Raw genomic sequence first — 21,976 nt, 5'->3', positions numbered from 1 at the left:
GCGTTTGCTAGGTTTAGAAAAACAGGTGTGTAACCTTTCGGAAACTGTAACGCTTCTGTCTATAGGATGTGTCTATACTGGCTGGGATTCCATGGTCTCTGAACACAGCTAAATTAAAACGGGTGCAGAGGAGAGTAAACAAGGTAATTAGGGGAATGGGTGAATTACAGAACAAAGACTTTTTATGAAACTCAGCGGTTATACAAAAATATGTTTATGGACCTATCCAATTAGGCTGGATTCACACGACCGGTGCGCGCCGTACCGTAGCACGGTGGGCACACGGCAGCGCGCGGGGAGAGGAGGAGGGGGAGAGTGATGCTCACCCCCGCCCCTCTCCATAGGGATACATGGCGCATGGCGCTGTATGCCGTGAAAAAATAGGACATGTCCTATTTTTTCATGTGGAACGGAGCGGTATGGTGCCGCGCGCATGCTGAACCGTACCGCTCCCGTAGGGCGCCGCGCGCCCATTGCCGTCTATGGGGGACGTATATCGGCCGTATATACATCGACCGTATATACGCCCCCCCTTGCGGTAGTGTGAATGCAGCCTTACAGTGTACAAATACTTGAATGTCAAAATGTGTTGGCCTTTTACAATGATCCGGCTATACCTGTGCCGGTGTGGAGCGTCTCACTTGGCGTAAGAGAGGGGGAGTCACAATTTTTCAAGGCTTGTACCCTACTCATATGTCATGAGAACTAGATTTTTGAGAATCGGTTGTTTATCCTTCCTGTGGACGAACACTGAAAGTTGGCTTGGACTTGATAGACTTCAAGGAAGATGCTGTATAGTTGTGGTTGAGATGGGGCAACAATGCAGCCAAAACTAAACTTGAACTGAATGTTTACTGATTGTTGTTGAAAACCATGGGGGCACTTCATTAAGGCTGGCGTTTAGAATTCCCCCCTCATGACGGTCCTGTGATTGTATTCACTAAGAGGCTCTGGCCTCTTAATAAATAGGGGTGCAAACTCCACCAGTTCTAATCTGAAGACCAGATCGTAACCGGCAGAGATTTTCCAACAGAGACTATAGTAAATATTTCGGGCCGGGTGTTCACACCTCAGGCCACCATCCCCACTACCTGCCCAAACAAAGCCACAGTGGCTTGCAGGTTGGAGTATGCCAAAAACCAGAGGGGAGATGAAGATGCATATGCCTTTTCCACCCCATCTCCCCCCTTTGTTTTCCATTTAATCCTAGGCCAATAAACCAGCAAATCCCCATTCTGTCACTTTGGGTCATTTGACAGCTCATCCAATATGTGAGAATGTTCCATTTTGAAATGATAAGAAAGATTGCCACAAGTGGGGCCATGTAGTGACTAAAAAATATGCAGACAATATGACTTTTGTAAATTGAAGTAAAATTTTTGGGCTTTTCTTTTTTTTGCAAATATATTAAGTTCAAAATGGACCCTGTCACTTTTCAGCAAGGGATAATGCAAACTTTAAAACAGAGATTTAAAAGAAAAAGTAAATTGTTGTCACTCACTACTGACAGCGCCTGAGCCCGGGCCGCAAACAGCTAATTTAAAACGTAAGAAACTCAATCCAAAATCAATAATCTTGTTACACCTAGTGCAATGACATTGTACATCTGATGAAATTGGTGGCTACTTCAACCTAGAAAGCTGTGCCAGTTGGCACATCGCACATAGTGAAAACCCTATTTAAAACTTGTCAAGTGACAAAATGGATTTGAGGGGGCGGGGCGGGGGGGGGGGTGGGATTTGGCGTGAAATCGTAAATTAATATATTTTCATTTGTTCAAATTGATCCATCATTTAATCTTCATTTTCTAACGACTTTCCTCTCTGCAGTCTCTGTCAGTGAATTTGCAATCCTCTCATGCAAAGATTGTTAATGTTCTAAAAGTAAGTACATCAAATTGAATATCATACAAGATAGTAGCCAATTACGGTATCTATTTCCATATGTTTGCCAAATAACTTACATTTACCTGAATAAGAACAACCGGCAATGTGCGGCTCCCGGATCCTCGGCGGTGGCTCCCGGTCCTCATTGTCGGCTTCCGCTTCTCTCTGCATTCTTCACTAGCCGGCAGTCGCGTCCATACAAGCTGCCGGCGGGCCCACACTATGATGCGGCGGTGTCGCCGCTGATGACATCATCGGCGACACCGCCGCATCATAGTGCGCGCCCGCTGGCAGCTCGCATGGACGCGACTGCCGGCTAGTGAAGAATGCAGAGAGAAGCCGCTAGCCGAGGACAGTGAGCCGCCACTGAGGATCCGGGAGCCGCCGAGGATCCGGGAGCCGCCGCCGAGGACCGGGAGCCATGCCGAGTATTAAAGGTGAGTATTGTCGGAGGGTGAGTATTAAGTTTTTTTTTTTTTAATTAGCTTGGAATACTTGGGGAACACTTTATACCACTTGGGTCAAGGCAGGCTGTATACCACTTGGGGCAGGGCAGGCTGTATACCACTTGGAGCAGGGCAGGCTGTATACTACTTGGGGAAGGGCAGGCTGTATACTACTTGGGGCAGGGCAGGCTGTATACTACTTGGGGCAGGGCAGGCTGTATACCACTTGGGGCAGGGCAGGCTGTATACCACTTGGGGCAGGGCAGGCTGTATACCACTTGGGGAAGGGCAGGCTGTATACCACTTGGGGCAGGGCAGGCTGTATACCACTTGGGGCAGGGCAGGCTGTATACTACTTGGGGCAGGGCAGGCTGTATACTACTTGGGGCAGGGCAGGCTGTATACTACTTGGGGCAGGGCAGGCTCTATACCACTTGGGGCAGGGCAGGCTCTATACCACTTGGGGCAGGGCAGGCTCTGTATACTACTTGGGGCAGGCCAGGCTGTATACTACTTGGGGCAGGGCAGGCTGTATACTACACCCTCGGCTTATACTCGAGTCAATAGGTTTTCCCAGTTTTTGGTGGTAAAATTAGGGGTCTCGGCTTATACTCGGGTCGGCTTATACTCGAGTATATACGGTAAATAAAGAATTATTATTAACTTATCCAGTAGCAATAGATCAGGTTATTTTTGTAGTAGTGACTCATACCCATGCTGACATGGGTGTAAAGGGACACAATTTTTAAGTGTCAGGTCCAGCGTTGCAGCAGGTGACTGCGCCCCTGATGCTGCTCCCCCATCTTGCTACAGGTGATGCTGCCTGAGGCTCAACTCACCTCATGGCTGGTGTACCCCAAGGACACATCAAGAATCCTCCACACTTATCCTTAAAACGGAAGAGAAAACCACAGTGTGAACCCAGCAGTAGGAATTCAGAATTTTATTATTGGGATTCTTGGTAGCCCCGGGGACACTTCAGCCGGACATTATAAATATTACAAACCACATAGATTTACATCTTGGGGAAATTACAATTTTTCTCTTTGTTTTAAGAATAAACTTTTTTCTCCACACTTTTTTGGGAGTCATATATTCTTGTCTTACGCCCCGGAGTCCTCAAAGTGCCCCTTGTATTAGTCATTTAGAGGTTTGAACCTCCTTCCCTGCTCCATATACCACCGGTCCTGTCACCAGCCTTGGCAGAGCTTAGACATGTACAATCTGACAGTGTGAGAATGAAGAATTGTGATCATTAGAAATCCAGACTCCTCTGCAAATCTCCTTCCTTTTGATCTTTGTCGTATATATGAAAAGAAATGGAGGGATTACCAGATGCCTTAGAATAATGAGAAGGGAAGGCTGTAAGCATGTGCCGCATATGTATCTGGATTATATGTAAATGTTGCCATTTATATCCTTTCATTGGTTACATTGTCACTTTCCTGTTTATAATTTTGCACCTTTTAGGTTTTATGTAATTATTGTAATTTCAGAAAGTGCAACTTACACTTTGGCAGATGTTCAGACGTCTCTCCACCAGGGGGCAGCAATAGTGAATATACAAGCTGTGACATCACTGTATCTTATTTGGTCTTATAATATACAGAGGAGTAAATATAACTATATTACAGTATGTAGGAAGTAATAAAATTACACTGTGTGACAGCAAAGACAACACTTTATATACAGAGATACAGGTTCAACATAATAGAAGCAGTGTAACAGAGTCATATTATGTGATAATCACATTCCCTTTCAATCTGCATTTTTAGAAAGATTTGCCATTTAGGGCTCTTGGAAAGCTGAGTGACAACCTCTGAAGGCTGGAATTGTTGTCTTGATGGTTGACGTCCAGTTTTTACATTGAAGACATAACCAATGTTTAGCAATAGGGTTACTATAGTATAAGCTGAGCTTTTCAGCTCACTTTTTGTGATGAAAAAGCCCCACTTGGCTTATACTCGAGTATATAAAAAATAAGGTTAGTACTGACCCTCCAGCACTGACCCCTGTCATCCTCTTCTCTCCACAGCACCTCTTCGGGTTCTCGGCTGGGCCAGCATATGCAGGTCTTTGCGATCTGCTGCCACAGATACCATGACGCGGCTGGTGGTGTCATAGTTTCTGTGCCGGCGGATTGCATAGACGTACATCTGTCAGCCCAGCCTGGAACTGGAGAGATGTTTTGGTGGGGAGAGGGGGCACTCTGTTGGGCATTTTAGTGATGGGGGCATTCTGCTGGACATTATATTAATGTAGGCACTCTGCTGGACATTATATTAATGGGGACACTCTGCTGGATATGATATTAATGGCGGCGCTCTGCTGGAACATTATATTAATGGAGGCCCTCTGCTGGACATTATATTAATAGGGGCGCTCTGCTGGACATTATACTAATGGGGCCACTCAGCTGGACATTATATTAAAGGGGGAGCTCTGCTGGACATTATATTAATGGGGGCCCTCTGCTGAACATTATATTAATGGGGAGCTCTGCTGGACATAATATTAATGGGGGCGCTCTGCTGGACATTATATTAATAGGGATGCTCTGCTGGACATTATATTAATGAGGGCACTCTGCTAGACATTATATTTATGAGGGCACTCTGCTGGATATTATATCAATGAAGGCACTCTGCTGGACATTATATTAATGAGGGCACTCTGCTGGACATTATTCTCATAGGGGCACTCTGCTGGACATTATACTAATGGTGGCACTCTGCTGGACATTATATTAAAGGGGAGCTCTGCTGGACATTATATTAATGGGGGCGCTCTGCTGGACATTATACTAATGGGGATGCTTTTCTGGACATTATATTAATGAGGGCACTCTGCTGGACATTATATTAATGGGGCACTCTGCTGGTCATTATACTAATGGGGGCAATCTGCTGGATATTATACTAATGGGGGGCTCTGCTGGACATTATACTATTTGGGGAATTCTGCTGGACATCATATTAATGTGGGCGTTCCGCTGGACATTATATTAATGTAGGCACTCTGCTGGACATTATATTAAAGGGGGCGCTCTGCTGGACATTATATTATTGGGGGCACTCTGCTGGACATTATTCTAATGGGGGCACTCTGCTGGTCATTATATTAAAGGAAGAGCTCTGCTGGACATTACATTAATGTGGGCGCTCTGCTGGACATTATATTAATGGGGGTGCTCTGCTGGACATTATATTAATGAGGGCACGCTGGTGGATATTATATTTATGAGGGCACTCTGCTGGGTATTATATTAATTAGGACACTCTGCTGGACAGTATATTAATGAGGGCACGCTGCTGGACATTATACTCATAGGGCCAGTCTGCTGGGATTATATGCCACTAGACTCCACTAGAGATTACATGTTCTGGTTTTTTTTCAAGTTCTAAAGTTTAGAATAATAGTCCTATAAATTCTGTACTGTAAATTCATACTTATTTATGAGACTTATAATACTTCTCCATATATGACATTCCCTATCCTATATGGGAAATAGGAGCTATGGCATCATATACAGGAGCATCATGTGGGGTATGTGCAATGTATGATGCTTTTACTCTTAACTGTCCAAAGGAATTTGTTTGTAAGGTCCTCAGCAATACTAACCCTTAATAATGACCCTCATTAGGCTTTATTCCCATTAGGCTTTTCACACAGTGCTTTGCTTTAACCATAAGTGCATATGTCCCAGGTCCCTTGGAAACACGTCCCCTGTGCTAGTTTCAGGTGCAGATGAAGAATATTGAGTAACAGGAAGCCCCTGTCCAATTATTTACATCAAAAAACGGAATCCAGCAAAATGGAAAACTAGAGAAAACACTAGAAAACAGCGATGAACTTCCATATCCATGATGATCCTCAAACTTTTTGCTAGATTAAGGTTTTATGTTTATATACTCACAAATAATCCATTTACTAAGAATGGTGCAAACTGTGGCTTACGACATATGAGGCTGCGGTCACATGTGGTGTTAACACATGGGTTTCCATATGTATCACAACAGCTGAGAAGAGGAGATTTGCCTAATTACATTGTTGTCAACATGGCATTTACAAAATGCACCTGTTAACAAGATCTTAACACATGTTAACATAGCATTAACAGATGTGTGTGTTAGCACAGTGTTAACATATGTGTTACCAATGCATTACTGCTCGCGTTTTGTAAATGCCATGTTGACAACAATGTAATTAGGCAAATCGTCTCTTCTCAAGTGTTGTGAAAACATTGAAAAAAGTGTTAATGCTACGTGTGACCTCACCCTTAGAAATAACCAGTACATTTAAAAAAAAAATATGAGTGCAAAAATTTATGAATGAAAGAAAAACAAAAAAAGCCCAAACTTTTAAAGCCTAACAGGTTTATGTGCAAAATTCTAAACAATTAAAGGATGTGAAATCATTCCAATTTAGATGTTGAAACTGGGTCCATGAAAAAATCCTTCCTTTGCTCCTGCCCTGGACCAGGTGCAGATTTGCGCCTAAAATGTTGCAAAAATAAGCAAAAAAGTGATGCATAAGTGAACAGTCGAACGGAACATAACAAAAATACATAAGGCACTGCACAAGGTGCAGACCAAGGCGTACTTGAGAAACAACAGCAAAAGTCACAGTGAAAACTAGCAAAAATGAGACAAATAAACTAGCAGTATCTACATAGTTGTTTACCATAGATACCATAGGTCTAGAGCATCCAGTAATTGACACATTTACATTCGGGGCACATTTACTAACCCGTCCACCGAAATTCTCCGAAAGCGCATTGTCCAACGATAATGGACTCTGCAGCAATTCACTAAGATCGTGCGCCCGATATCCTGCATGTGTCGCTTCCCCGCTCAGGTCCGACAGAGTTCACCTTCTTGTTCCTGGTGCATGCAAGTGCATTGTCCGAATCAGTCGGATTGTTCGACAGCATACTCCCCAATTTGTGTTGCATGAAAGCCATTGTAGCTGCGCCAAAATCCGATCGCGTACGATATAATGCTAGCACAGACCCCTGTGAAATACCTGTCAAAGCGTGAAATCCATGAAAACAATGAAAAAGCACGTGAGCCCCATAGTGTCCCAATGGAACGAAACAGACTCTTACAGATTCATTTCTTGTTTTAGGCTTTATTCTCTCTTATAATAAAATTTAGTCCTTAAGTCAACAGAGCATGTTACTCAATGAAAAATATAGAAGAAGGCAACTATACAATAAATGACTTAGGGAGCTTGTCCTGACCTATTGCCTGATTTCCCGATTTTCTTGGCTCTGACTTCTGACCAGATTCATATTGTGGTATCAGTTTCCTTTCATTGGCATCTCTTGACCTGCCGGAGGTCAGCTCTCACCAATCTGAGACCATGTCAACAGGCAGGTGGTTTCCTGCAGTAAAAAGACAATAGAGATACATTGTTCTGTTTAGCAAGCTTTTGTAGAAACTAATAATCTATAATCTTTGGTTTGCGAAAGAATTTATATTGCTGAATGTATCCTAGTTAGGTTGATCTGTTAACAAATATTTCATACCTGTATCTTCCTTTAAACATCAAATCATTTATTTTTCTAAAAGTTAGTTAAGTTTTTCATATATCTTTATAGTTCAGTTTCTACAATACAATCATACGTACCCATGCATAGTCATGGATTTTAATGATTACATGCTGACAGTCTGCAGCTACCACTAGAGGGAGCTCAGCAGCAGACTGAATACAGCTTTATTGTTCAGTTCAATATTGAAATATAAGTAATATAGCGATGATTTGATAAAGCTTTTAAAATATTTGGGGAGGGAGAAGGCTCCCGATTTACATATTTTCTTTTTTTTTTAACTTTTTAACTTATTATTACTAATTACCATTCAGGTAAAACACCAGACTGCGATGAGAATTTGGTGAGAAGGTTGATCTTGAGCTTTTTCTCTTCACTGAAATAGTTAATAAAGAAATAAATAATCTTAATTATGAGTGATTTAGGCTGTCTAATAAACTAATTCCTAATTGCAGACAATCCAGTATATATGTCGTTCTTCCAGATAAACTGACTGCAAAGGTATCTTATCAACCGAACAGCCAGTTCTTGAGATTTACCTACTTAATAGCCCTTATTTTTCTTGCTAATTGGTTGTTAGAATGAACGCAGTAAGAAATGAATGGTCTTAATTGTGCCCCCACACAGATGGTGCATTCTGGGCTGGATCCTGGCATTTGCTAGATGATGGGAAGGTCGTATGGAACCATCAATCTGCAGGGTACAAAACATTCATCAGAAACGATGAGGGAAATGCTCTACACCAAAAAGATATTTGTTTATGCAGCCATTGCTGTCATTACTTTTTATCTACAAGGAGCTTAAACTCTTGTCCAAAGTCATTGGAGCTGAGAATATAGAAGATGAGAATAGGTGAGGTGCTCCTTATAGTTAAGGTCTTATTCTCAATCAGTCCATTATGAATATTCTATTAGAATTCCTTTATACATTTTTACTGATATTCTGGGGGTAATTTTGACACACGACCAGAAATTGGTACTATTTTGCCCCCAAGTGGGTGTAGGGGTTGTGGTGTGGGTCATGACTAGACAAGGTCGGACCCAACGTTTGTGCTTGGGTTCGGGTATCAGGTTCACCCGGGTGACCTGGACATATTGCCGGATTGGAGGTTGAATGTCAAGGCCATTTCCTGGAAATGGCCAGCATCAATTAGCGGTGCGCTGGCCCATTTAATCCTAGGAGGCGGGATCGTGTGCCGTGGGCTGCAGGAAAAGGAATGCGACAGCTAGGTGCCGCTACCCGGAACATGAGTAGTGGGGGCACCTGTGACATTGAAATTAACGCTTCTGTCTGCTAGCCATGGCTATTATCGGACAGGAGAAATTCTCTGGAGAACATCCCTGGCCAATCATAGCCACATCTAGTTGCTAGGGGCATCAATTTGGGGGGAAGCCTGACACACGACCGCAGTTTGCTACTTTTTAGCCCCCAAGTGGGGATGGTGGGGTTGGGAGTGAATCATTATTAGTGCAAACTGTAGTTGGGATGTTTTTTGAGACTAACCACATTGAAGCACAAAAAGAAGAAATGCACTTCATGGACAACCAGTCAAAATCAAGAAAGGCATCTCCTTTTTCTATGCATTGTTAGGAAGGAAATGTTTCTTCCATATAATTCTACTTATGTCTGAACGGGAAAAAGACCTTAGGGTTCCTTTTCCCATCTCACAGTGGAGTTCTATAGCTATGCTGGTGTATGATACATTTACTTCTTGCTAACCATAATCAAAACCCACCATAGATAGTATTTTACCCTTTCTAGTCTTCAGTGTCTATACTGTATACCAACACAAGCAGAATGTTGGCAAAATTGAAGATACATCACATATTATGGGATTGCCCTATAATACAACCGCCATGGAGTACTACTAACACTGTGGTAATTCTGAGTTACTTCAGAACTTGCCATCTTCGATAGACAAGATGGCGCTGTGATAGATGGCTGTCTGTATGCCATGCTCCGGAAATTTTCCACCTTCTTTCCCTTATTTCACCCTTCTGTCCTTCCCCAGCTTTTACAGAAACCACTCCCATTCCTGTGCCAAAGAAACCTGTGAATCTAGATCTGCGGTGGAGAATCAGAGAATCAGAGGATCGGATTCTGGGTGAGACCAGCACGTGTGTCAACAGGAGTCTCAGTACGCAGTTTCCTGACAGCCTACAGCCGAGACCCATCTCCCGAATGACCAATGACCTTGCTCCGAACCGTAGACCTGGCACCCACAGAATGATGAGACCACTTGTCAGCATCTGCTCTTCTTTAAAGGGGTTTTCCCATGAAAGACAATTCTCAAATTTCAATCCCCTAGTGATATTTACACAACAAAGATCATTTAACCCCTTACTTTACAATTATATTGCTCCTATAACTCACTGATGGTCAGTGCAAAATTCCAGAGTGTTTGGGTAGGGACTCTGTAAGAAGGCACATTATGATCCCTGTGTGCTGACAATCTGGTTACATTAAGAGGGTCCAGGTTAATCTACACTTTCATTTGGCTTTTGAACATTCACTAGTATTTAACACATAGAAAAAGAGATGAGAAAGATCAGAGATGATGAAATCCATGAGGTGGGTATAAAACACAATGACACACACTAGCTCTGCTACATCTCAGCTATAACGCACACTGCCAGCGCTGCTATAACTCCTTCCCTTGCTATTAAGGATTTCTCTTATCTGTATTTTTTAAAGGAAGTCTTTGCATGCTGTTGCTTGCTGGCAGGAAGTGTCTGTCTGTGAGCTCATCTTTTAATGGAGGGGGGGGGGGCAAAGAGCACTGCCTCGTGCAGGCAGGAGAAGCTATTCATGAGAAGAATCTGCCCTGCCCAACCATCATCAGAAGATTTAAAGTCGGATCTCGGGGCAACCAAAATTGTATACACCAGGACTAATAGAGACAGGAATTATATTTGTGAAATTATGTATTTTTGTTAATAGCAGTGAATTAGAGAATGTGTTATTTTGTTATCCTGAGTATAATTAAGAATCTTGTCTTTGTGGGAACACCCCTTTAACCATGTGTGAAAGCTGAGCCGAGCCGGGCCCCAAGCCTCTAATGAAGTTCGGGACCTGAAACCACGAGAGACTTAAAAACCTCAAAGTTTTGTACAAAACCTAGGTTTGTGGTTTGGTTCAGTTTAACACTAATTGTGACATGTAAGGAGTATTGCTCCCCCTGAGGATGATGTTAAGGAAATGATGTGTTAAAAGAACCTAATGCGCAAGTTTATGGAGGATTGATGTTAATAGGTGTACCCCTGCTTATAGAAGCCTTTTATTCTGGATTGCATTCATTCTCCAAGACCAGAGACTTAAAGGGGCACATGTATCAAACCTTTGTTTGCTTCTTACTTTAATTTTTGAGACTTTTCATGGTGCTTGTGCTCATTTGCAACTTTTTTTGTGTCTAAGACTCTCCCTTCATAGTTTGCTGTGGTCTAGTTTTCTGCAGTGTTCCCTAAGTTATCACCTGAATCTAGATGTGAAAGCTTTGTCACCCCTGACCGGGCGTAGAAATTACCTTGGAACTGATTGTGATTTTTGGAGACTTTTTGTGACTTTCGTTTTAAAAAGTTGTAAAGTAACTTAAGAGCAAACGCAACATGGATCAATAAGGAACAACCACTTTGATATATGTGACTGTCAGAAAAGCCAGACTTATGGTACATGTGCCCCAATGCATTGTAGAAGGTTAGTTAGGTTTCTCAGTGGATTTTATTAAAAGAAAAAGACAACAATGGGGCTCATTTACTAAGGGTCCAAACGCGCACTTTCATCCGGTTTCCCAAATATTTCCGTTTTGCGCTGAATGGCCCTGGGTTTTTGGCGCACGCGATCAGATTGTGGCGCATCGCCGAAGGCTTTCACATGACAGAAATCGGGGGGGTGTGGCCGTCAGACAACTCGACGGATTCAGAAAAACTGTGGAATTTAAAAACGATTTGTGTCGCAAGATCAAGCACTTACATGCACCAGGAAGAAGAAGGTGAACTCCGGCGGACCTCACCAGTAGCCAGTCCGGTGGACCTCGGTGCAGCAGCGACACCTGCTGGATATCGGGTGCACGACCTTAGTGAATCCCGGCAGACCCAAATCCTCGTCGGACAGCGCGCCGCAGGTTCGTGACTGGACCAGGTAAGTAAATGTGCCCCATTGTGTTTTGACAGCAGAAAAGCCAAGAAAAGACCCCAGAATATTTTTGTATTATCTAAGTCGTAATAGATTATTGTATGTACAAGATTTCCTTTTTCAGAGAGATCCAGGAAAAACATGAATTGTTATTTTATTTTTAAATCTATGAAAGCTACAAGGACATCTACCTATGAAAGGACATCTACCACCAGATTTAAGGATTGTAAACCAAGCACACTGACATACTGGTGTGTGCTCCCTCTGGCAAGATCCACTATTCTTTTAGCTTCTTATGCCCTAGTTTTTACAAAAGAAGGCTTTTAAAATCATGTAAATGATCCTGAGGGGCTCCAGACTCCATAGGTGTCATAGGCTAATTTGCATAATTTTAAAGTCCCTTTTTCTTAGAAAATATGGGTATAGGAGACTTAAAAAAGAGTAGATCCTGCCAGAGGGGGCACACATCAGTATGTCAGTGTGCTTGGTTTACAATCCTTCATCCTGGTGGAAGATGTATTCAAGTTCCTACAAACCTTGAAATAAAGGTGGAACCATCTATTTTTGTTGCTTTTTAAACTGATGTTTATTATACATCAGTTAACAGTGGTTCGCATTGTTTATTTCCCCCAGGAACCAGATTACATGTTCATTTTCCCATAGAGGAGGCAATAGGTGTCTCTAGGGAGGATGGTTGTGGGTGGGTAAATTGGTTGGGGGGGGGGTGACTGTGGGTGGTTGAGGGGGGGAGACTGTGGGTGGTTGAGGGGGGGTATGACTGTGGGTGGTTGAGGGGGGTGTGTGACTGTGGGTGGTTGAGGGGGTGTGTGACTGTGGGTGGTTGAGGGGGGGTGTGACTGTGGATGGTTGAGGGGGGTGTGTGACTGTGGGTGGTTGAGGGGGGTGACTGTGGGTGGTTGAGGGGGGGGTGACTGTGGGTGGTTGAGGGGGGGTTCCCTTTGGTGCCACAGGAGAAGCTTTAGGCACACGTGGCTTCTGATTGATGGAGTAATATACGTACCTGGCCAATCATTTCTTTGGGTCTTATGTAAGGGTATCTCCTGCATCCCCGTAGAAGTCAATGGAATGCAAAATGAATATACAGGTTCCTTTTTCCCACAATAACTAGAACTTGTAGATCTATAGAATGAAGAGAATAAAACTGGTTTAGCTGAAGAAAAATGATTAACCTATAACTATTGTAAAAATTATATTCCTGCACAAGCGGAATAGGTATCACTGGCTTTGAAGTGGATGAACACATATTCCTATATATTACTAGAGATTCAAGATATAGTATAGTCCCCATATTGTCATCCCTTTAATTACAAAACAGTGCATCCAATTAACCATTCCATTCCAGTATCAGTGAGCATATAGCGGACGACACAAACAGAATAAAAATTGTAATAAAATGAGACACAATAGGCCCGGATACAGACAAGCAACGTTATTCTCACACCTTCAGACGACAAAATGAGAGGCACTTAGATATTATACGACGGTTACACAGCCACTTAACCCGCAGAATTAGAAAAAAAATAAATAACAGATTCCATAAGTCTTCCCTTAATTAATCTGGTAAGGGATTATACACCACAAATACTCATTCCCTACTTATTAAATATCACTGTTCATCCTCCACTCCATTTTGCCTGCGGACAGAAAGAAGAATTTAAATGTAAATTTTTGTGTTGAAATTGTATTCTTCTATGCATTACAACAATCTAATACTTTATTTTGACATGATCTACTTGAGGGCAAAATAGGTTCTGCATTTTAATTCTGAGCTGTTTTGTGTGAGACGTTTGGGAGCAGAAGTCTGGCTGTGTTTTTGAGAGGTGTTATTATACTGGCCAGGAATTGCTTGCATTTATCACAAGTGCTCCAAGAACAAACCTGGAGCTTTCACTCCATATCTGTTCCGAAGATACTAATGCAAATCGACTAAAACACCCTGCAGGTAGTATCCGGAGTCTACTCTATGCAGCTCACTCCACAGCCTCCAGGTACAAGAAATTGTCAGATACTACTACCTTATATTAATAGGAAAAAAAGCCATTTTTTTAGGATATGAGTATATTTGAAGTGGTTCAGAACGACAGTATTGTGGTTCATAAATTCCATAATTCTATTTACAATATTGCAGTATACATTTTTGTTACTTTTCCAGAAGTCTGGAATGTACAAGGACATCCTTGGGAGCCACTAGGATGCCAAAAATTAAAAAAAGGCCTCTTCCAATTGCTTACCAAAAATAGAGACATATTTAGAATATTTATGTTCTGGTTGCTCTTAAATTGAATGGTTATTAGTAAATTTATAATATGATTTTTATTAAAGTATTAAAGTTACTGCAGCCAATGACAGCCATGTAAACATTTAGTCATGTAGATTATTTGCCCCCATGTTCTATTACCCCCAGCACTGACATTGCTAGTGTCCAATTCGTAGCCCTTATGGTGCTTGTTAGTATTTCTGACACAAGGTATAGAGGGGGGGGGGTGAACATGAAAAACTAAGACATGGGGCCCTAACTTTTGATAAATCTCCCCCATTTGGACATTTGAATCCCATTTGGATTGCAGTGGCGGAGAAAAACTGTTTGCAGTCATAAGACCAAAAGGACAATGGGGTTGTGTATTGGCCCATTGGTGACCTAATGTGATTGGCTCGATGGAGGTAATTTATCTTTTCCTTCCATTGGTGTTTTTGCACCATGTTTATGCTGCGTAATGGCTGTTTTGCGCCTATTTTGCGCTTTTTTGGGCATGTTATGCCTCAATTCGCCGTGTGTTGTTGCACCCTATTTGTCATTACATTGTGCCTCTTTCCAGATGTTTTAGCCCAATTTATTATACTATTGCCCCTATATGGGCGCAAATAATTGCACAATAACACGCCAGTCCTGACCATGCTTAGAAAAGGTAATTGTATGATTTGTGCAACAAATTGTGCCCTTTTTTAAATTTGTGCCCAAAAAAAGGCGCAAAAACCCTCCCTGTATTTGACAAACAGCCAAAACAACAAAGACAAATGAGGTGCAAAAAGAGCGGAGAGAAGGGGGAAATAAGATAAATGACCCCCTTAGTCATGTAGATCATTTGCCTGTGAGATCCATGTTCTATTACCCCCAGCACTGAAATTGAAAGTGTCCAATTTGTAGCCCCTTATGGAGCTTCTTAGTATTTCTGATGCAATGTATAGTGTGGGGGTGGGGGGGATGTGAACATGAAGAACTAAGACACGGGGCCCTAGCTTTTGATAAATCTCCCCCATAATCCTTTGGACATTTGAATCCCATTTGGATTGCAGAGGCACAGAAACACTGTTTCCAATCATAAGGCCAAAAAAGGACAATGGGGCTTTGTATTGGGCCACTGGTGACCCATTGTGATCGACTCAATGTACTGATCCTGTTCTTCTTAGTGCTTGTGACCAGAACTATCACAAAATAGGAAGCCAGCAGGTAGTAGCACCTGACCCTGTACACAGCCCCACAGCATAGCATAAATAGCAGTATATTCTCAACATCATGAAATATAGTGGTATTGCAGTATATTGTACAAGTGATTTATAGTACCCTACCCTAGAACTGTAGGTAGCCTGAAATAATGGTTAAACATGTTTAAAAAAAAAAAGTTTAAAAAAAAAAAAAACTCATTTCCTAGATCTATCAAAATGTAAAAACTATTATCCTCATGCTGTAATAAGAATCTTTGATACGAATTCCTAGATCTTTATCTGTAGCTTGCATTTCCTGCTATGTCTTTAACTGTATATACTTCTGGTTCTGAATGATGGGATTCTCATCTTTAATATGCCACCAAAACCATATTTCTAGGTGCTACAGAAGATAGTGGGGTTTAAAGTGCCACTACCCGTGCAGCAGATAAACTTGATTAATCTCAAAATAGGACTTTCTGCTTGTTCTCACATGATTTTGGAGGAGATTTTTTATTGGTAATGGATGAGAATTTTAGGGTATTTCATAATCTACCTGAATGGGTTGGTAATTTAATGGGGTAAAATACAGTGACAGGTTCCCTTTAATTCAAGGGGATTTTCAGGAATTATGGTATGTAAATGACTAATAGGATAACCCCTTCAAATGTCCTTTAATAGTTCAGCACATGCTTATAGTATACAGGTAGTCCCTCGGTTACGTACAAGATAGCGTTAGTATGTTTGTTCTTAAGTTGAATTTGTATGTAAGTCAAACTGTATATTGTAACCCCATCCAGAATTGTTTTGGTCTCTTTGACAGTTGGATTTTAAAAATGTTGGATTGTCATAAGAACCAGGAATAACAATAAAGCTTATTGCTGTTTATTGTAGCCTAAGGATAAAGTATAGTAATTTAACAATATCCAGAATTCCGTCTGTAACTAAGGGTCGTCTGTAAGTCAGATGTTCTTAAGTAGGGGACCGCCTGTACTAATAAATAGGTTAATATAGAACATATCAGGTCTTATCAATTACGGAAGTTTTAGAATAATTGTCTGTGCACCGCACGCTACCATAGAAATACAGTATCACAGAGCGCGGTATCACCGGAGATATGGTACACAAGCCTTCCAGGCCATTTGTAGATACCGGGCACTGACTGGGTAAGATAACTCCTCTGTTTTTCTATCTAAACATTGAATATGGTAGATATGAATGTTACTGAGAGGAGGCGCTTGGCATCTGCGCTGCCTGGTAGTTATTTCATATTACATAAACATGTCAGGGTTATCTGCATCCGCTGCACTATGCACACAATAAAAACATTACAGGAAAATCTGGAGCCATCAATTATGTAATGTTTATATAATGTGCGACAGCATTGATTAATGTAATTATATCCTAAGAGGTTCGGATCACATTGTAATCAAGACAAGGCGAAAGAGTAAAAAAAATATAGAATAAGGCCTCATGAAGATGAGCGTAGTGGGGGGCTGGTGATAGGGCTGCACCATGGGCTGCATCTATGGCACAGTGCACAGTGCAGTAAGCACATGGGGGGCCATTTACTAAGGGCCCGAATCTGGCGGGTTACCCGAATCTTTCCGTTTTGCGCCGATTTTCCCTGAATCGCCCTGGGGTTTTGGCTCATGCGATCAGATTGTGGCGCATCGGCGCCGGCATGCACGTGACGGAAATCGGGTGGCGTGGCCGTACGAAAACCCAATGGATTCAGAAAAACCGCCACATTTTTTTTTTAAAAAAAGGGTCGCTTGACACACGCTTACCTGCACCCGGCCTGGCTTTGTGAACTTCAGTGCACTCCGATGGACTTCAGCGCAGCAGCGACACCTGGTGCACATCGGGGGAACTACCTTAGTGAATCGCCGGAAGACCCAAATCCTCCACAGAGAACTGCCCCATGGTGTCTCACCGGACCGGAACAGAGCAAAATAAAATAAAAGACATGTCCCATATTTTGCCATTTTTAAAGCAGAGCCACTCACCCTCCAATGGAGAGAGGAGAGGTGAAGAGCACTCATCCCTCCTATCTCCTACACCTGGCTGTATGCTTAACCAGGCTACAGCCCTGGCGAGCATACGTTCGTGTGTAGGGGCCTAAGGCTTTTTTTCAGTAATGTATTTCAGGGCCATATCTGGCTGTATATACATGACGTTTTTGTAACTTAATGTGTACGTATGTAAGCACATCCATACCATATCCGTATAAAACATGGTGGGTTTGCAAATGATATCACTAGCTTGGTCAAATCCAAATCCTGGATACTACACATATATATGGCAGTATACGGTGCACAACCACATGCAACACAAAACATTTCCATAAGCTTCTATGGGACGCACAGAACAGAAATATAGGGGAAAAATGGGACATATTCTATATTTTTTAATGTCTCGCTCATGGAACGGTACAGTGGACAGTATGGCCATATAAATGATTGACCGTATTGCCCATTGTAGTAAAGGTGGCCATCTGCGAAATGGTACGCTTAGCATAGGGCCATTTTAATATCACTTGAAAGGGGCCTAACTTAGGGTAAAAGAGCTTAAAGGGGTTGAAACACATGAATATATATAAGACTGCTATATGATATACTTACTTATACACATTGGGGCTCATTTACTAAGGGTCCGCGGACCGCGATTCATGGGTTTCTCACAGTTTTCCTCCCAAACTTGAAGAACATCCAGGGGCAGATTTACTTACGCGGTCCATCCGCGTTCTCTGCGCTGGATTCGGGTCCGGCCAGGATTTATTAAGGCGCTGCTGCGCTGAAGTTACCCGGAACGCAGCGGGAATACACCGAGCCGGGCTGAGTGAAGGTAAGTGCAAGCTCCGCGACCCTTTTTTTTTTTAATGCGTCGGTTTTTCCAAATCCGTTGGGTTTTCGTTCGGCCACGTCCCCCGATTTCCGTCGTGTGCATGCCAGCGCCGATGCGCCACAATCCGATCGCATGCGCCAAAATCCCGGGGCAATTCATGGGAAATCGGCGCAAATCGGAAATATTTGGGTAACAAGTCGGGAAAACGCGAATCAGGCCCTTAGTAAATGACCCCCACAGATGCAGAGTCTTAATTGTTAGCTCTTCAAGGGATGTTGAGTGATTATGAGGTTGCATTGCAGAATGTACCAGAACTGGGAGGCTGATAAACTGTCTGAGGACATCCTCTTCTGTGTATCCTCATCTTTTTTTCACATTAAGGGCACCCCAGTGCATCATGTTACAGCTGGACAACCTACACCAATCTGCTTTTTTGTACATTAATTGTAGACTTCAAAGTATGGCCCACTACCCATTATGAACTGTGACAGAACACCACATATAAAGGCTCTTCTACCTATATCATCCTATCAGCTGCTGTACCCTATCCCTGATCAACACATGTAAATAAAGACAACAAAGACTAAGATGCTAAAATCAATAGCCATAGATGTCACAGAGGATGACCATATCCATGTGCCACAAAGAACAAGCCGTGCACCTGTGTGATATCACATGACCTTGTATGGGTTTCTATCCACAGGAAGGAAACAATTAAAGGAAACCTACCACTTGAAGTGGCAGGTTTCTGATGGAAATACCGGGCACCAGCTCAGGGTGAGCTGGTGCCGGAGCTTATTTTCGTTAGTGTTTTAAACCGCGGTATCGCGGTTTAAAACACTTTTTAAACTTTATAGCCGGCGCAGGCAGGTACGCGCTTGGCGCTTACCATGCGCGCGGCTCTCATTCACTTCCTATGTAGCCGCGCGCACGGTAAGCGCCGAGCGTGTACCTGCCTGCGCCGGCTATAAAGTTTAAAAAGCTTTTTAAACCGCGATACCGCGGTTTAAAACACTAACGAAAATAAGCTCCGGCACCAGCTCACCCTGAGCTGGTGCTCGGTATTTCCATCAGAAACCTGCCACTACAAGTGGTAGGTTTCCTTTAAGCTTCCTGTAGAATTACAGAAAGCAGACATCTAGAAAACAGTGAGGACCGGAAATTGGAAAACCCTTTAACCCCTTAACGACTTGGCCTTTTTTAGTTTTTTCACTTCCATTTTTTACTCACGAACTTCAAAAATCTATAACTTTTTTATTTTTCCACATAAAGAGCTGTGTTATGGCTTATTTTCTGCGTAACAAATTGCACTTCATAGTGACGGTATTTAATATTCTATGGCGTGTACTGGGAAGCGGGAAAAAAATTCCAAATGCAGTGAAAATGGTGAAAAACCACATTTGTGACGTTTTCTTGTGATTTTACAGCTTTCACTCTGCATCCCAAATGACATGTCTACTTTATTCTTTGGGTCGGTACGATCATGTGGATACCAAATATGTATAGGTTTTGTAATGTTTTCATACATTTAAAAAAATTAAAACCTCCTGTACAAAATATTTTTTTTTTATTTTGCCATCTTCTGGGGCCAATAACTTTTTCATACTTGGGTGTACGGAGCTGCGGGTGGTGTCATTTTTTGCGAATTTTGATGGCGTTTTCATTACTATAATTTTTGAGACTGTGCGACCTTTTGATCACTTTTTATAAATTTTTTTATTTTTTTCAAAATGGCAAAAAAATGCCATTTTCGACTTTGGACGCTATTTTCCGTTACGGGGTTAAACGTAGTGAAAAAACATTATCATATTTTGATAGATCGGGCATTTTTGGACGCAGCGATACCTAATGTGTTTATGATTTTCACTGTTTATTTATTTTTATATCAGTTCTAGGGAAAGGGGGGTGATTTGAATTTTTAGGGTTTTTTATTATAATTTTTTTTTTTTTAACTTTTTTTTATTTTTACTTTTACTATTTTTCAGACTCCCTAGGGTACTCTAACCCTAGGTAGTCTGATCGATCCTATCATATACTGCCATACTACAGTATGGCAGTATATGTGGATTTTACTCCCCATGCATTACAATGTGCAATTAGCACATTGTAATGCATGGGTTAAAACGAAGTAGCCTCGGGTATTCGGAACACCCGAGGTTACCATGGTGACGGATCGCCGCTCCCCGTGACGTCATCGGGGAGCAGCGATCCACGACAAGATGGCGGCGCCCATGCGGCGCCATCTCTTTGAAGCCGCCGGCAGCATTGCCGGCGGCGATCGAGGTGAAAACACCCGCGATCGGTGCTATTGCAATATGCAGCAAAGACTTACCGGCTATGGAGAGGGCTCGGCCCGCGAGCCCTCTCCATGCACCGGGACCCGGCGCGCGGTCTGCCCACTGAACAAAATCATTATATATTAAAACCCAATAATTTACCCCCTATGTTAGTGATGGCGAACCTTTTAGAGACCGAGTGCCCAAACTACAACAAAGACCTGCTTATTTATCGCAAAGTGCCAACACAGAAATTTAATTTGTGATTTATACTCCCTTCTCTGTCACAGTTTTCATTGATACCAGCACCTGAGGACACCAATAAAGCAGAAAATAGTCCCAGGTAGAGCTGTCACTTTAATATAGCTCTGTGCACAGCAAGTCCTGGGCTGTCTGGGACTGCAGGAAGATACCTGGAGTCATCTCTGGTGTTGGCCTCAGTACCCACAGAAAGGGCTCCGTGGGTTAGCCATAGTTTAGCCATCACTGCCCTATGTCTTCTGTCACTAGATAATCATGAGGCTGATCCCATTGAAATAACTATTTTTGGACAACTTTCCTTTGATGTTAATGGGAGCCCTTTAACGGGAACCTTCTAGGGCAATTTGGGACATTAAACCACCCAAATGTTCTTATGGACCAATGGATTAGTGTTCCAAACCACACTGTTTGATTTTAAAGCACTGGGTATATTCACCTTTTTCCTTGTTCTCTCGGCACACGTGTGTTTCGGCAAGTGAAGGCAGCGTATTGCACCCTGGATTCACCGTGCAGCACCATAGGTATGGCGCATGTGCAGAGTACCGTCCCGACTTCACTTCCTGCATCACAAAATGCGGCGCTAGAGCAAATCTTCTGATCTGAGTCTGATGTGCCTCATTGGACTCACATCTAGGTAAGTATCAAAACGTTTTTTTCAATTTTTACATGTACTTTTTTACTTGTACATTTTTGTACATGACTTCAAAAGGGTCAATTTGGGTGCACAGGTCCTCGGACCAGCAGTTGGTTTAGGATCCCAAATTGACCTGACAGGTCTTCTTTAAGTTTCAAACTATATACTGTACATTTCATTGTGTAGATTTTGTAGTGTTTATAATATTGCAATGTGCTTATTTGTGTAATTGCTTTACTTTCTCCCTTTAGTTATATCTAGATGTTGATTTCCAAGTAGTTCTCTTGTATGTTTACCAAAACTCTCTAGTTCAAGGGAAAGATGACTGTCATCCGCAGTAAATGATGGCTCAGCTCAATGACCCCTGTCTAGTAGATATAGATATAAACAGACACTGCTATGTACTCAGACTCCTGGCCTGTGTCTAAGGCTTATTATTACAATCTGCAAGAAGCTCTTATGAGGTGATAAAATGGGTTATTTGTAAAAGTCTGGTATAA

The sequence above is a fragment of the Engystomops pustulosus genome, chromosome 3 (assembly GCF_040894005.1).
Source record: "Engystomops pustulosus chromosome 3, aEngPut4.maternal, whole genome shotgun sequence".
Taxonomy (NCBI): Eukaryota; Metazoa; Chordata; class Amphibia; order Anura; family Leptodactylidae; genus Engystomops; species Engystomops pustulosus.
This window is presented reverse-complemented; position numbering follows the sequence as displayed.